The sequence below is a fragment of the Anomaloglossus baeobatrachus genome, chromosome 3 (assembly GCF_048569485.1).
Source record: "Anomaloglossus baeobatrachus isolate aAnoBae1 chromosome 3, aAnoBae1.hap1, whole genome shotgun sequence".
In the NCBI taxonomy this organism is placed as follows: domain Eukaryota; kingdom Metazoa; phylum Chordata; class Amphibia; order Anura; family Aromobatidae; genus Anomaloglossus; species Anomaloglossus baeobatrachus.
The window spans coordinates 611608225-611624887 of NC_134355.1; positions in this window are offsets into that span (position 1 = coordinate 611608225).

Consider the following 16663-nt stretch of genomic DNA (forward strand, 5'->3'; position numbering starts at 1 on the left):
GTTCATTGCAATCCGCCACTATGGAAAATAGCGCAGTCCGTTAACGGACTGCGCTATTCTCCATAGACCTATATTGACGACGCACTGTGACGCTGTGTCTGCGTTTCATCCGCTGGCCGACGCTGAGTCGTTATTTTGACTGAGCACCAGGAGGAGGGAACGCAGCATGTAGCGTTTTTGGTGTCGTTAAAACAACTCACCTTGGCGGATTCCGTTTGAATCCGCCAAAGTGTCTAATGATCGTCTGTGGTGGCGGATTCTGCCGCTATGCGCTAAGCAGCGGAATCCGCTGATGAATTCCATCACATTCTACTGAGCATATGTACCGCCCCGGGGCTTGGCCGGCTGCCGAGATGCTCGGATCCGGGCTCATCGGTGGGTGGCTCGAGCTCCTCCCAGACCTGGGGGTCACGTCACTCTGAAGGGATGCTGACGCTACTTGAGGGGTGGTGTTCGGTGGGGAGGTCCACGGCCGAGGCCGCGGTTGTTTTTGGGGGTTAAGTTCGTGACGCCACCCACGGGTTGTGGTGAATGGATGGACACCACCGCTGCCGTTGACTAGGCTCCCGGGGATGGTGTTGTGCAGCTTGATGTTGACCCCTCCGTGGGTAGGGGGTGATGGTCCCGGGGGCCCGAGGGTGCTGAGGAGGGGGGATGCGTGCTGGCTTGTTGGTGCGATGCGGTGCACGGCCCGAGGGAACTGTTGTACTCACTATTACAGACACACTGGAGTCTCTGGTAAATCAAACAACATGGTGGACGATGCCCGCAGCCGGCTGCGCTTCTCCCCTTTTTTCAGGTTGGTGGTTTCCGCCTTTCTCCTGCACCTCACTTTTAGTAGAATGGTGACTCCTATGCCTGAGCAACAGTAGTCCGCTCCCTAGCTTTGTGTGTGTCGGTAGAGCCCGTTTGCCCGCAGACACTGGCCCGTGGGATCTCGATGCCTGGGCGGTGGCTTTCTATCCCTCTGGTTGGGGTGTTGTCTTCAGTTGGGTCTTGGGTGGGAAAGGACCTAAAGTCCAGACCCCAATCAGTGAATTCAACTCGGTTTCTGGTTTCCAATCGGTTCCCCGGTTCGGTACCGGCGGGCCACTACCCGGTCCCGGTCCCTTACGGTTCCACCGGCTGTAATCCCTGCTCCTGTAGGCGGCCACCACCGTCTGCCCCCTGGCCACAGGGTATCCGGGCTCCAACCCAGATCCCTGACAGATGTGCACACTTTGCTACCACTCTCCTCCACTCCTGTCACTGAACTCTGTTTTTCCCGCCTCAGGCTCTCCGAACTCCTCGGTGGGCGTGGCCAACTGCCTTGCTCCAACCCCCGGGTGTGAACGTCAAGTCCTGAGAGGGGTGACTCAGGGTTTTAAGGTTGGCTGCTGGTACCTTTTTAGGGGAAGGTGTTTGTGCAAGGGCCTACCTGTGACTACCTGGCTAATCCAGGGCACCACACATGCTCAGCATGTCCAGCAGAACGATCTAAATTGTTTAAAATCACTCCTGGTCTCTCTATCGCTCTCTGTCGGTCGGTCTCTCCCTCTCACCTCCTCTCTCATACTCACCAATCATGGGCGCGGCGCTGCACAGCTGTCACCATGCTCTGGTGGCTTCTCCTCTTTTGAAAATGTCGGCCGCTCATTATTCCATCTCGTATTCCCTGCTTCCCCCGCCCACAGGTGCCTATGATTGGTTGCAGTCAGATGCGCCCCCACGCTGAGTGACAGCTGTCTCACTGCAACCAATCACAGCCGCCGGTGGGTGGGTCTATATCATGCAGTACAATAAATAAATAAATAATTTAGAAAAAACGGCGTGCAGTCCCCCCCAATTTTGATACCAGCCAAGGTAAAGCCACACGGCTGAAGGCTGGTATACTCAGGATGGGGAGCCCCACATTATGGGGAGCCCCCCAGCCTAAAAATATCAGCCAGCAGCCGCTCGAAATTGCCGCATCCATTAGATGCGACAGACCCGGGACTCTACCCGTCTCATCTCAAATTGCCCTGGTGCGGTGGCAATCAGGGTAATTAGGAGTTAATTGCAGTCCATAGCTGCCACTAAGTCCTAGGTTAATCATGGCAGGCGTCTATGAGAAACCCGCCATGATTAACCTGTAAGTGAAAGTAAATAAACACATACACCCAAAAAAATCCTTTATTTGAAATAAAAGACAAAAATACACCCTTTTTCACCATTTTATTAAAATCCCCAAATACCCCTCCAGATACGACGTGATCCACAGAGGTCCCATGACGCTTTCAGCTCTGCTACATGAAGCTGACAGGAGCGGCCACAGACCATTATCGCTCTCTGTCAGCTCCACACAGCAACTGAAGTGAATCGCGCTGTCAGCGGGGATGTCACTGAGGTAGTGCTGGTGTGTGCATTAATGATGGTGGCGGTAGTACCTGCGTGTGTGCAATGATGATGGGGGCGGTAGTGCCGGTGTGTGCGGTGATGATGGGTGCGTTAGTGCCTGCGTGTGTGCGGTGATGATGGGGGCGGTAGTGCCGGGGTGTGTGCAGTGATGATGGGTGCGTTAGTGCCTGCGTGTGTGCGGTGATGATGGGGGCGGTAGTGCCAGGTTGGGGGTGGTGATGATGGGTGCAGTAGTGCCGGGGTGTGTGCGGTGATGATGGGGGCGGTAGTGCCTGCGTGTCTGTGGTGATGATGGGGGCGGTAGTGCTGGGGTGTGCGCGGTGATGATGGGGGCGGTAGGGCTGTGGTGTGTGCGGTGATGATGGGGGCGGTAGTGCCGCTGTGTGCGGTGATGATGGGGGCGGTAGTGACAGTGTGTGCTGTGATGATAGGGACGGTAGTGCCTGTGTGTGGGCGGTGATAATGAGGGCGATCGCAATTTTCCATGTGGGCAATTTTTCTGTGGGCATTTTTCCTATGGGCAATATTCATGTGGGCATTTTTCCTGTGGGCATATTTCCTGTGGGCAATTTTCTGGTCACCGTTTCTACCATGTTTTCTATCATGTTGTATGATTAATTTTTTTTTTTTTTTTGTATAATAAAGGAATGGTTTTATGAATGATGTGTGATGATGATGGGGGCGGTAGTGCCGAGGTGTGTGCGGTGATGATGGGGGCAGTAGTGCCTGCATGTGTGCAGCGATGATGGGGGCGGTAGTGCCTGTGTGTGCACAGTGATGATGGGGGCGGTAGTGCATGTGTGTTTGCGGTGATGATGGGGGCTCTCTCTCTCTCGGCTAAAGAAAATTAACGCAACGTGTTATTTCACAGGAATCTGTTGCCTTTATTATCACACTATTTACAACGCATCCGTCACATGCGTCACACAACGCATTGTGACGGATGCCAAACAACGTAAGTGTGAAAGTAGCCATAACTGGTCCTGAAAGCCCCAAAGGCACAGCAGAGAGGTGAGACTCTGTCGCTTGTACCACCTTGTGTTCGTGCTGGGAATGTATGATATGTTTTTGCAGTGGTGTAACTTGAGTCCAATAGGCCCCAGTGTGAAATTTGGACCTGCCCCACCCCCACTCACACATGTTCTCACATGTACGGGCCCTTGTAGTGTTCTAATTTCTATCAAGACTTATGAACTGCCTCCCCTCCCCCTTCATTATGTAGTAATGTCCTCCGTCCTGGTATATATACCCATCATCCTGGTGAATATGTCCTCATCCTGGTGTATATAACCCAATGCTGGTATATAAGGTCCTCATCCTGGTATGTCTGGTCCACGTTGTCTCCATCCTGGTAGATATGTTCCCATCCTGAGTTACATGGTCCCCAATCCTAGTGGGCATTCATGTCTGTTGGCAATTTTCTGTGGACATTTTTCACATATCATGTGAACATCCTCACCTTGCACCTCAAATATCATAGATCTGAAACTTTCTGATGCTGCAATTGACAATTTTCTGTGTGGGCAATTTTCCATGAAGGCAATTTTCCGTGTGGGCAATTTTCCGTGTGGGCAAATTTCCATGTGGGCAATTTTCCATGTGGGCAATTTTCCGTGTGGGCAATTTTCCATGTGGGCAATTTTTCTGTGGGCATTTTTCCTATGGGCAATATTCATGTGGGCATTTTTCCTGTGGGCATATTTCCTGTGGGCAATTTTCTGGTCACCGTTTCTACCATGTTTTCTATCATGTTGTATGATTAATTTTTTTTTTTTGTATAATAAAGGAATGGTTTTATGAAGATCCTGAATTACTGGATCCCTTCCTTCCTCCATTTGTTCCCTCTTGGCACTATTAGAATCCGCTGCAACAGACTTCATTACTAACAAGTGAGCTGACTATATCCGTTTCTGTTTCCCAAAAAACTCAAAAGGTGCAAAAACACATTTCTGACATTTCACAAAAATATCACAAATATAGCCTTCCATCTCCTTAATAACAATCATTAACCGTCTTTCCATGGAGTCTGTCAGTTTCCTTATTTAGTGATGATCAACTTTTTGGGCAGCACCAAATAATGATAAGATAGACGACTTTTCTTTCACCATAAATCTCCTGTTGAAAAAAGGGCCTACAACCTCTCAATATGGTTTAGTTAAAGTGAGGAAGGGGCCGGGTCATTATTCTTTCATCTTTACTGGCAGCCGAGCAGTGTAGACTTCAATGCTATGAAGGAGCATTGCACTGCATAAAAATCATGGTTTGCTTGAAAGCGTCTTCTAAAAACTGGCAGTATTTTGGAGTAGATTATGAGTGGATCTTCAACTTGAAAAAGTCTAACTTTTTCCTCTTTAATTCCTGCCCATAGCAGTACCCACCTCCACTTTGCTGGCATTTGAGTTGAAGTGGCTGTCTGTGCCCGTTACTAATCCAGGCACGAGCTGATCCATCGGGTCCATGAAGAGTCTCTCTCTCTCATCAGTCCATAAAACCTTTGAAAACTCTGTCTTCAGATATTTCTTGGGCCAGTCTTGCTCAGTGATGGTCAGTTTCATCTTTCCTTACCTTGGTCGTGTCTGTGAGCACTGAGCACCTTGTACTTCTGGGATCTTCAAGGGAGGTTACAGTTCTCAATTATGACATTGAAGGAAAATGGCTGCCTGGTTCTTTCACGTTTCTTTCTTCTCAAATCTTTGGCAGTTAATGAGCCTCTTTTTTTTTCTCAGCATGACTTTTTGTCATCATGTTGACTATTTGCAACAAAACCTTTGTTGCTTTTGTGATCATGCCCCAATATTTTAGCAATTTTAGGAGTTCTGCATCCCTCTGTAAGACATATTAATTTGTGACTTTTCAGAGTAAGTTCAGTCTCTTTTTTGGCCCACTTTGCCTGAAGAAAACAACTCTGCACACTTTTATAAAGGGTGTTGTATCCTGAGGTTGCACTCTCTCTCATTACACAAACACACTTCACCTGATCAATTTCAGCCAATAATCATTCAGGTTTTGTACAGCTTTGAGTAAAAAATTCTGCCAAAATATTGACATATTCAAGATGCTCACTTGTTTAATTATTCTGCACACAGTGTACAAATTGTATAGGTCAATTTGTTGAATAAGTTCGAGGCGTGCCTGAAATGTTGTTCCATTCCTCAAACACATTATATTTCGGTTTGTGGGCTAAAGGCCGCTTTACACGCCGCAATCTTGCTGGCGAGATTGCTAGCGAGCATACCCGCCCCCATCGGTTGTGCGTCACGGGCAAATCGCTGCCCGTGGCGCACAACATCGCTCGGACCAGTCACACTACTTACCTGCCTAGCGACGTCGCTGTGACCGGCGAACCACCTGCTTTCTAAGGGGGTGGTTCGTTTGGCGTCACAGCGACGTCACTAAGCGGCCGCCCAATAGAAGCGGAGGGGCGGAGATGAGCGGCCGGAAAATGCCGCCCACCTCCTTCCTTCCTCATTGCAGGCGCCTGCAGGTAAGGTGAGGTTCCTCGTTCCTGCGGTGTCACACATAGCGATGTGTGCTGCCGCAGGAACGACGAACAACATCGTACCAGTAGCAGCAACGATATTTGGGAACTGGACAGAGTGTCAATGAGCAACGATAAGGTGAGTATTTTTGCTCGTTAGCGGTCGCTCGTACGTGTCACATGCAAGGATGTCGCTAACGAGGCCGGATGTGCGTCACGAATTCCGTGACCCCAACGACATCGCGTTAGCAATGTTGTTGCGTGTAAAGCGGCCTTAAGTCTAAAGATGAGATCTTGATCCTGGGATTTATTCTGATTTTTGATGTTAGGAAGGAATTTTTCCCTTCAAATTGGTCAAATATCATTTGTCTCATTGGTGTTTTTACCTGCCTTTATATCAGCAGTGTTCCCGTTTATCAACTATGAAAATTAGGCACAGGTTTGAAGTCCATGAAACAGATGGAGGAGGAAATAGAGAAAACATGTGATGCCAACCAAATGCTCTTTTTTTTGTATGGTCCATTAGCTGTCCACTAGGCCAGGTTGACCCCAGGCAGTTTGGTGCCATAGTTCGTTGTTTTTTTTTATGCTTTTACAGCTATGAACCTGGTCTCACAAAGTTTTAATGAATCTCCCTTTATTGGTAAAATGGGAGCAATGAGCCTTAGTGCTACCCCAAAATCAAATTATGAGCCTCCTATTTACAGTTGAAACCAGAAGTTTACATCCAATATCTAAAAAGACACATATAGATGTTTTTCTGACAATCTGACTTGAAATCAGAATAAACCTGTCCCGTTTTAAGTAAATTAAGAAACAAAATTATTTATATTTGCCAAATGCCAAAATAATGAGAGAGAGAGAGAGAATGTTTGAAGGCATTTTTATTACTTTCTGCAAAGTCAAAAGTTTACATAAACTAACAGTTCTATGCCTTTAAACAATATAGGGCAGCCCATATGATGATGTCATGTCTTTGGAAGCTTCAACATTTGAGTTAATTAGAGACACACCTGTGGATGTATATTAATGCACACCTGAAACACACTGCTTCTTTGTGCAGCATCATGGGAAAGTCAAAAGAAATTGTGGACTTGAACAAGTCTGGTTCATCCTTGGGTGCAATTTCCAAATAACTGAAGGTGCCTCGTTCATCTGTACAAACAATTATATGAAAGTACAAACAAGATGGGAATTTCCAGCCATCATAACGCTGAGGAAGGATATGGGTTCTGTATACCAGAGATGAACATGCTTGGATCAGATATGTGCATATCAACCCAAGAACAAAAGCAAAAGACCTTGTAAAGATGCTGGCGGAAGCTGGTAAGATTGTGTCTTATCCACAGTTTAATAAGTACTGCATCAACATGGGCTGAAATGACTCTGCCATTAAGACGCATGACTCATAAAAAAACAGAATAATGTTTGCAAATGCACACAGGAACAAAGAGATTAACTTTTGGAGATATGTCCTGTGGTCTGACGAAACTAAAATTGAACTGTTTGGCCATAATGACCATCATTACATTTGGAGGAAAAAGGGAGAAGCTTTAAAGACTAAGAACACCATCCTAATTGTGAAACACCGCGGTGGCAGCAGCATGTTGTGGGGTTGTTTTGCTACAGGAAGGACTGGTGCAGTGCACAAAATAGATGGAATCATGAAGAAATAAGATTATGTGGCAATACTGAAGCAACATCTCAAGACATCAGCCAGGAACTTAAAGCTTGGATAGAAATGGGTCTTCCAAATGGACAATGACCCAAAGTATACTGCCAAACTGGTTACAAAGTGGCTTAAGGATAGCAAAGTCAATGTTTTGGAGTGGCCATTACCAAGCCCTGATCTCAATCCTATTAACCCCTTAACGACCGCGGGCCGTAAAATTACGTCCTAAATGACATAATCTTACTGCCCGCGGTCCTCCGGCGGCAGCATGCCGCGATCGGCACACATCTCAGCTGATTTTCACAGCTGAGATGTGTGCCTGCTAGGCACGAGCAGAATCGTTATCTGCTCGTGCCGATTAACCCCTTATAATGGCGCTGTCAATACATGACAGCGCCATTATAAGCGCAATCGCGGTAAAGTTTTACTTACCGCCGAAACCGGAAGTCACGTGACGCGATCACGTGACTCCCGATAGTTGCCATGGTAGTACAGGGTCATGTGATGACTCCTGTACTACACATGAATTGGTTTCACTTTCGCTGTGCCCGGGGCACAGCAAAAGAGAAAGAGAGCGTATCTGCTGTTTACAGCCTTCCAGCTGTGATCAGCAGATACTGCAGAGCGATCGGAATGCTGATCGCAATAGCCCCCTAGGGGGACTAGTAAAAAAAAAAAAAAAAGTAAAAAAATAAGTTTTAAAAAATTAAAAAAAAACAAAAAAACCTAAAAGTTCAAATCACCCCCCATTCGCCCCATTAAAAATTAAAGGGTTAAAAAAATAAAAAATATACACACATTTGGTATCGCCGCGTTCAGAAACGCCCGATCTATCAAAATATAAAATCAATTAATCTGATCAGTAAACGGCGTAGCGGCAAAAAAATTCCAAACGCCAAAACGACGTTTTTTTGTCGCCACAACTTTTGCGCAAAATGCAATAAGAGGCGATCAAAACGTAGCATCTGCGCAAAAATGGTACCGTTAAAAACGTCAGCTCGAGACGCAAAAAATAAGCCGTCATTGAGCCTAAGATCCCGAAAAATGAGAACGCTACGGGTCACGGAATATGGCGTAAAACGTGCGCCACTTTTTTCGGACAAACTTCCGATTTTTTTTTAACCCCTTATATAAAAGTAAACCTATACATGTTTGGTGTCTACGAACTCGCACTGACCTGAGGCATCACACCCACACATCAGTTTTACAATATAGTGAACACAGTGAATAAAATATCTCAAAAACCATAGTGCTATCGCACTTTTTTTGCAATTTTTCAGCATTTGGAATTTTTTTGCCATTTTCTAGTACACAATATGGTAAAACTGATGGTTTCATTTAAAAGTACAGCTCGTTCCGCAAAAAAATGAGCCCTCACATGACCATATTGACTGAAAAATAAAAAAGTTACGTCTCTCAGAAAAAGAATGGCGAAAAAAAAAAACGGAAAGCGAAAAATCGGCCGGTCGTGAAAGGGTTAATCCTATACTATCAATCCTACATTCCCACTCATGATCCTGTCATTTAGGCTTTGGTAACTATTTTTGAGGCTTAGGCTTCAGGCATTCACTTTTGGCTACATAGCCCATTATATATATTTTCATATATATATATATATATATATATATATATATATATATATATATATATATATATATATATATATATATATTTTTTTTTTTTTTTTTTTTGCTTACTACCCACAGGCCTAGCTATATACGGACATCTTTACCTGCTATAGTATAGCCATAGTGATAGGGCCCTATGAATTTGAATCACAATATATATGGGATACGTGATACAAGTTTATTACTTACCTCATGTGGTGACCTGCATATATTTATCTATACTGAAATTTTCATGTTGTATTCCATAGTATTTGACTGTTTTGGCTAATGATGATGGAAGTGTATTGTGTATATGTATGATTTTAAATTTTAAAATGTATGTGTCTGTTTGCCACTTTGTTATTAATAAAATCCAGATATGTTTTTGCACAATTAAGGTTCGCCTTAAAGCCTGGTGCCTTATATGTACTTTGTTTTTCTGAAGCTCTAGTAAATGACATGCCAAAGAGAGATGCGGCAATGCTTGAACATAATAGTGATCACCCAAAATATTGATACTTTGGGTACAATTTGGTCCTTTTCATTTAGGGGTGTACTCACTTTTGTTGCCAGTGGTTTAGACATTAACCCCTTTACCCTGGGCGATTGTCCGTTTTTCATTTTTGTTTTTACCTCCCCTTTTTCCCAGAGCCATAACTTTTTTTATTTTCCCATCATTATTGCCATATAAGGGCTTATATTTTGCAGTATGAGTTGTACTTTTAAATTAAATAATTAGTTTTACCATATAGTGTACTAGAAATTGTAAGTAAATTTCTAGTGCGGTGACATTGCAAAAAAAAAAGTGCAATAGCACTATTGTTTTGGTGGTTTTTTTATTCAGTGTTAACTATATTGTAAAATTAATGTGTTAGTGTGATGCCCTGGCGCCACTGTCATTGAATATTTTTCTCTATGGAAATGGAATATATGGAATATGTGGAATATGGAATATATATCTATTGAATATATTCCATGAAATATATATATTCTCTTAAAAAATATTTTTTTTTAGAGAAATACGTAAAGAGAGAAAAAGGGAGAGAGAAAGAAAGAGAGAGAAAGAGAGAGAGAAAGAGAGAAAGAGAAAAAGAAAGAAAAAAAGAAAGAGGAAGAGCGAAAGAGAGGGAAAAAAGAGAGAAAGAGAGAAAGAGAGAGAGAAAGAGAGAGAAAGAGGGAAAGAGGGAAAAAGAGAGAAAGAGAGAGTAAGAGAGTTAGAGAGAAAAAGAGAGAAAGAGAGAGAAAGAGAGAATGAGGGAAATATAGAGAAAGAGAGAGAAAGAGAGAGGAGAGAGAGGAGAGCAATGCAGCCTCATTCCGTGAACTGCTCCGATTTTAGAGGTGTGTCCCGCGGCTCACAGCTGATGTCCGGCTCCTCCCCTCAGTGCATGATTAAATTAAATTATAATTAGAAATGAATAATATTTATAATTTAAAATCATAAATAAATTAAATTAAATTCTTTACCGAGACGGCCGGGACTCGAACTCGTGAACTAATTCTCCTTAGGCAGCAGCTCTACCCATTGAGCTACTGTCTATAGTGAAAAGCATAGGAAGATTTGGTAATCTTGACCTCTGTATTGCAGTAGAGAATCCAGAAGTAGATTATTCAGCTACAAAGAGGAGAGAGAGAGGGAGAAAGAGAAAGAAAGAGAGAGAAAGAGAAAGAGAGGGAAAGAGAAAGAGAGGGAAAGAGAGACAAAGAGAGAAAGAGAAAAAGAGAGAGAAAGAGAGAGAGAGAAAGAGAAAAAGAGAGAAAGAAAGAGAGGGGAAATAGAGAGACAGAGAGAGACAGAGAGAGAGGAGAGAGAGGAGAGAGCAATGCAGCCTCATTCCGTGACCTGCTCCGATTTTAGAAGTGTGTCCCGCAGCTCACAGCTGATGTCCGGCTCCTCCCCTAAGTGCATAATTAAAATAAATTATAATTATAAATTAATAATAATTATAATTTTAAATTATAATTAAATTAAATTAAATTCTTTACCGAGATGGCCGGGACTCAAACTCGTTAACTAATTCTCCTTAGGCAGCAGCTCTACCCATTGAGCCACTGCCTGTAGTGAAAAGCATAGGAAGATTTGGTAATCTTGACCTCTGTATTGCAGTAGAGAATCCAGAAGTAGATTATTCAGCTACAAAGAGGAGAGAGAGAGGGAGAATGAGAGAAAAAGAGAGAAAAAGAGAAAGAAAGAGAAAGAAAGAGAGAGAAAGAGAGAAAGAGAGAGAGAAAAAGAGAGAAAAAGAGAGAAAGCGAGAGAGAAAGCGAGAGAGAAAGAGATAAAGAAAGAGAGAGAAAGAGAGAAAAAGAGAGAGAGATAAAGTGAGAGAGAAAGAGAGAGAAAGAGAGCGAAAGAGAGAGAAAGAGGTAAAAAGAGAAAGAGAGAAAGAGGGAAAAAGAAAAAAAGAGAGAGAGAGAGAGGAGAGAGAGACACGCAGGCACTACCTGAGTGAAGTCTCCGGTGACAGTGGGGCTCACTTCAGTGGCTGCGTGGAGCTGACACAGAGCACTTGTGTTCTACGGCGCTCCCTGTCAGCTTCATGTAGCAGAGCTGAAAGCGTTGTGTGGATTACTTCGAACCTGGATTGTTGTTTGGGGATTAATAAAGAGGTAAATGAGGGTTTTTTTTGTCTTTTATTCCAAATAAAGTATTTTTCGTTCTGTGTGTTTATTGACTTTCACTTACACGTAATCATGGAAGGTATCTCGGGGAAATGCCTGTAATGATTAGCCTAACCTTATTACCCCGATTGCCACCGCACCAGGGCAGTTCAGGATGAGCCGGATAGAGTCCCGGGACTGTCACATCTAATGGATGCGGCAATTCCGGGCGGCTACTGGCTGATATTGTTAGGGTGGTGGGCTCCCCATAATGTGGTGCTCTCCATCCTGGCAATACCAGCCTCCAGCCGTGTGGCTTTATCTTGGCAGGTATCAAAATTGGGGGGAACCAAAGTTGTTTTTTCATTTATTTATTTATTTATTTTACTGCACGATATAGATCAGCCCGCCGGCGGCTGTGATTGGTTGCAGTGAGACAGCTGTCACTCAGCGTGGGGGCATGTCTGACTGCAATCAATCATGGGTGGCGGTGGGCGGGTAAGGCAGGGAATTCCAGATTGAATAATGAGCGGCAGCCATTTTCAAAAGAGGAAAAGCCACCGGAGCTTTGTGGCAGCCGTGTAGCGCCGCACCAGTGATTGGTAAGTAGGAAAGAGAGAGGGATTGTGCCGGGGACGCAGGACGCATGCAAATACACAACATGTGCACATAGCCTTACGGTGAAAAGCCACGCTTTTGGTGATCGAACCGTTATCGAATGGTAACTCGAACGGCCGAACTTGAAGCAAATAGTTCGAAGTCGTCGAACTCGAACACCTCCCAAAATCACTCGAATTTGAAATTGACGAACGGTTCGAATTGAACATCGCTCATGTGATAATATGTGCACTCTTTGGCATTCCCAAACACGGAGCACATTTTACATATGATGATAGCAGAAAACATGAAAACAAACAAGTAAATGCAAATAGTCAATCAATACAAGATATCCTTTTATAAACTCAAAGAATTCACAGACTTTGAATCTCATGTCACACTTAAGACAAACCACAATTAGAACAAACCACTCGTAAGGTCAATCACTCACAATCTCAGATTATTTTAAAGATACTTTATTGTCCTTAAAGGGATTTTCCCGCTCCTGGGCTGAGGAGGAAGCGAAAGAGAGTATATGGACAGTGCAGCATGAGATCATATCTGATTCTTTTTTTTTTAGGTACTGTAAAGTATTTCCCTACCTGTTTTTTAAAACATATTTTACCTCATAGAAAAAATGATTTGTGATCCCAAGCTGTAATGTTTGTATAGTCTAGTACTTTCTCCCGGCCCAGGAGCTGTGGTATGATCAGACCATGTCCCTGTACAGTCAGACACGGCCATTACACAGTACACAGCAGGGGCACATATATAAGATTATCTCAGCACAGGGACATTTTTTTTAAACACATCCAATTGTATAAATTTTTATTATTCTAAGATCTATTCATTAAAATCAACTTTAAAATGAATTTTGTCATGGGAAATCCTCTTTAACTGGAATACAGCCTGCAATTCACTGCAAAGTTGTAGATATTCTTTTCAAGTGATATTGAACATTTTGTTTTCATTAAAAATTCTTAATATACTCTCAGAAACGGTGATCTATTGCTGAACAGGACAATATCTGTTTGAGGCCTGAAACACACTTCTGTTAAAAACACGCACGTGCCGTGTGCGTGTGGTAAGTACGTGTCTCGGGTACGTGCGGTCCACGTGTTTTCTACATGTGCTATCCGCGATAGCACACGTAGAACCGGTAATTTGCATACTCACGTGGTCCGCGCTGCTGTCCGTGGTGCTGATCTTCGGTCTCCAGCCCTGCTGTCTCCCCGCTGCTGCTGTTGCTGCCGGCCGCAGTGAAGTGAATATTAAATGAGCATAATGAATGGCGGTCAGCAGCAAGTGGCAGCAGCGGCAGAGACAGGAGGGCTGGAGAAGGTGAGTAAATGTTTTTTCACTGACACGTGTGTTTTCTCCGGCGCGTGTCACACGGGACTGCATCCACACTACATCCGTGTGGTACGGGTGCGGGCCGTGTGACACCCGTGCTGCCGGAGAAAACGTGGACATGTCAGCGTGTAGAAAAACGCACACACGTACAAACGCACACAGACACACGTTCCGTGTGGTTTTATGTGTGTGTGCCTGCTACTGTAGGGTAGCATTGCTGAACGTGTCTCCGTACCGCCAGTACGTGCAAAAAATGGCAAACACGTACCGGCGGCACGAATGTGTGTCGGAGGCCTGAGACTGATAGGGTGAAAACTGACTGACAGCAAAGAAGCACAAGAGATACCAACCTGTCAAAAAGGGCAAGAGACTCCAGATGGGAAGAATATACTTATTAGGAAAATAACTAGTGTATTCAAGTATTGGTGAGCATCAGAATGAGGCAGACATTGTATTTTTCTTGACAGCGAGTCTCTGTCCTAGTGGGAGCATTCCCACCTACCACAGGACAAATGAACCGTCCATTCTACTGCATCATCGGACTTTGTGCAAACTACCATAGTGCCATAAATTGATGTTGTGAATTGTTATGAAACCACCAAGTGCCTGTCCTACTGAACCTATCAAGCCTGTTGCATCTTTAAACATGTCAGAATGAGAGTCTTTTCATTAAAGACATATATGTTTGCTAGCAGTAGGGTATGCTATTGTTTCATACCTGTTATTGTTATCATGCTGCACCCCATTTTATTAATATTTAATTAGCAATGAGAGAGCACTAAAGTTGTCGTTACTCAAATCGAGCAGGTTCAACACTTAGACCCACTTGATTTGAGTGACAAGTATAATCGAAGTCTACGGGAAAACTTGAGCATTTTTCCAGCAGACCCCGCTACAGGCAAGAGGAGGCTGGAAAAATCCATAGGGAAGATGCCTGGATGCATCTCTGACTCCTAGGTCACTGCTGAAAATTTTAAAAAAAATAATAATAAAAAAGAACTGTGGGTTCCCCCAAATTTTTGACCTGTCTGCTTTACCTTGGCTGGTTATCAAAAACAGAGGTGACGAAGAGGTGACCTCTATGGTTATCAAAAGTAGAGGAGACCCAATTTAAAAAAATGGCCTCGGGTCCCCCCATTTTTCATAAACAGACAAGGTAAAAGAGACAGCTGTGCGCTGGTATTATAAGGCTGGAAAGGACCATAGTTATTTAGCCCTTCTCAGCCTAAAAATAACAGCCCATAGCCATTCCAGAAGTGTCACATCCACTGGCGCTTTGCACGGCTCTTCTCGATTGCCCTGGTGCAGTGGCAATTGGGTTAATAGGTTATTGAGGTTGATGTCAGCTGGCTAATGTCAGCTGTATCAAGCCAATGGGTTCGTAATGAAGAGGCTTCAATCAGACATCCCTTTACTAACCCACTAAGTGTAAAGTTAAAACAACACACACAGGAAAAAGTATTTTATTTGAATAAAGACTACCCCGGTGCTGAATCGAGTAACGAACAATGCCAAACATGCTCGCTCATCAGTATATTTGATATGAGAGATTGATGTGAATTACGAAACAAGATGTTTTCTCCAAAATCATCTTTTTTGGTAATTACCAAATGACAATGACAATGGTGGCACAGGTCTGTGCATCAAAAGAAACTGACTGGTTAATTCAGATCTTAGTAATCTTCTCATATGAGAATATTGGTCCAAGTTTCATTTGTGATTTTTAATCAGAGGTTTAACATAACACTAGGCAACAACATTTCAAAAGTTGTCTGGCTTAGAAATTAAATTAGTCATTTCTTAATGGTTTTGAGGTGCTGAATTCAAATATGACAAGGAAAACCTGTTATTTGGCTCTAGTTTCCATGAAATTGAAGAGTTTGCGTTTTACTATTATGTAAATTAATAAATAATTATAACATGTAGTTATTACTTCTACAAATATAAAACTGCATATTTATTGTCAGACAAATTTTATTAGATGTATTCAGAGGAAACTCAAGTGTATTTAAATCTACTATTTAATTAAATAATTCACATGTCTAAGCACTTTGAACAATTATAATTTTAACCATCAATATACGTTATTGCACAGTACAAAATATGTCCTTAGTCATTGGATACTCGGCTCCTTTTTACTTCACTTGTATTCAAGCATTGGAGTATATCTCTGGTGATTGTCCAATAGTAGTCTGCAAGCATTGAAGGGTTCCAATTACCTTGATATCTTTTTTCCATAGTCGCAATTTCCTGGTGAAATCGCTCACTGCGCTCATCACTCACTGCTCCGCAGTTTGGTGCAAAGAAGTCTAGATGCGAATTCAAGAGATGAATCTTTAATGACATGTTGCAGCCAAGATTATGATAGACCTGAAGAAGATTTTCCACCAGCTCTTTATATTTGTCTGACTAGGTGTTTCCAAGGAAATTTGTTACCACTAACTGAAATGCTACCAAGCAGCCTTTTCCTTGCCACGCAGTAAACAGTGAAACTCCTCATCTTGCAGAAGCACATGAATCTGAGGACCAATGAAGACTATTTCCTTTATCTTTGCCTCAATCAACCATGGAAATTTACAAATGAGATATTTGAATGCTTCTGCATTTTTGTCCATTGCCTTTACGAAGTTCTTCATGATATCCAACTTGATATGCAATGGAGGTAACAGAATTATCTGTGGTTCGACAAGTGCTTGATGAAGAACATTTTTAGTCCCACGGCTGCAGTGCATTTTTGAGGGGCCAGTCTCTTTTCTTGTAGTGTTCTTGTCTTGCTCAACTGTCCCATTCACATAGGAAACAAGAGAACTTTGAGTAACCAACCTGGAGACTAACCACAAGGGCAACCACCTTTAAGTCACCACAGAGGCACTAATTCTGATCCTTGTCCTAATCTCCTATTTTGCAAACAAAATACAGGTGGTAGGCTTTCTTAACCATAGTTAAGTCAAGTCAAGTTTCGCTTTTGAGACTCAAAAG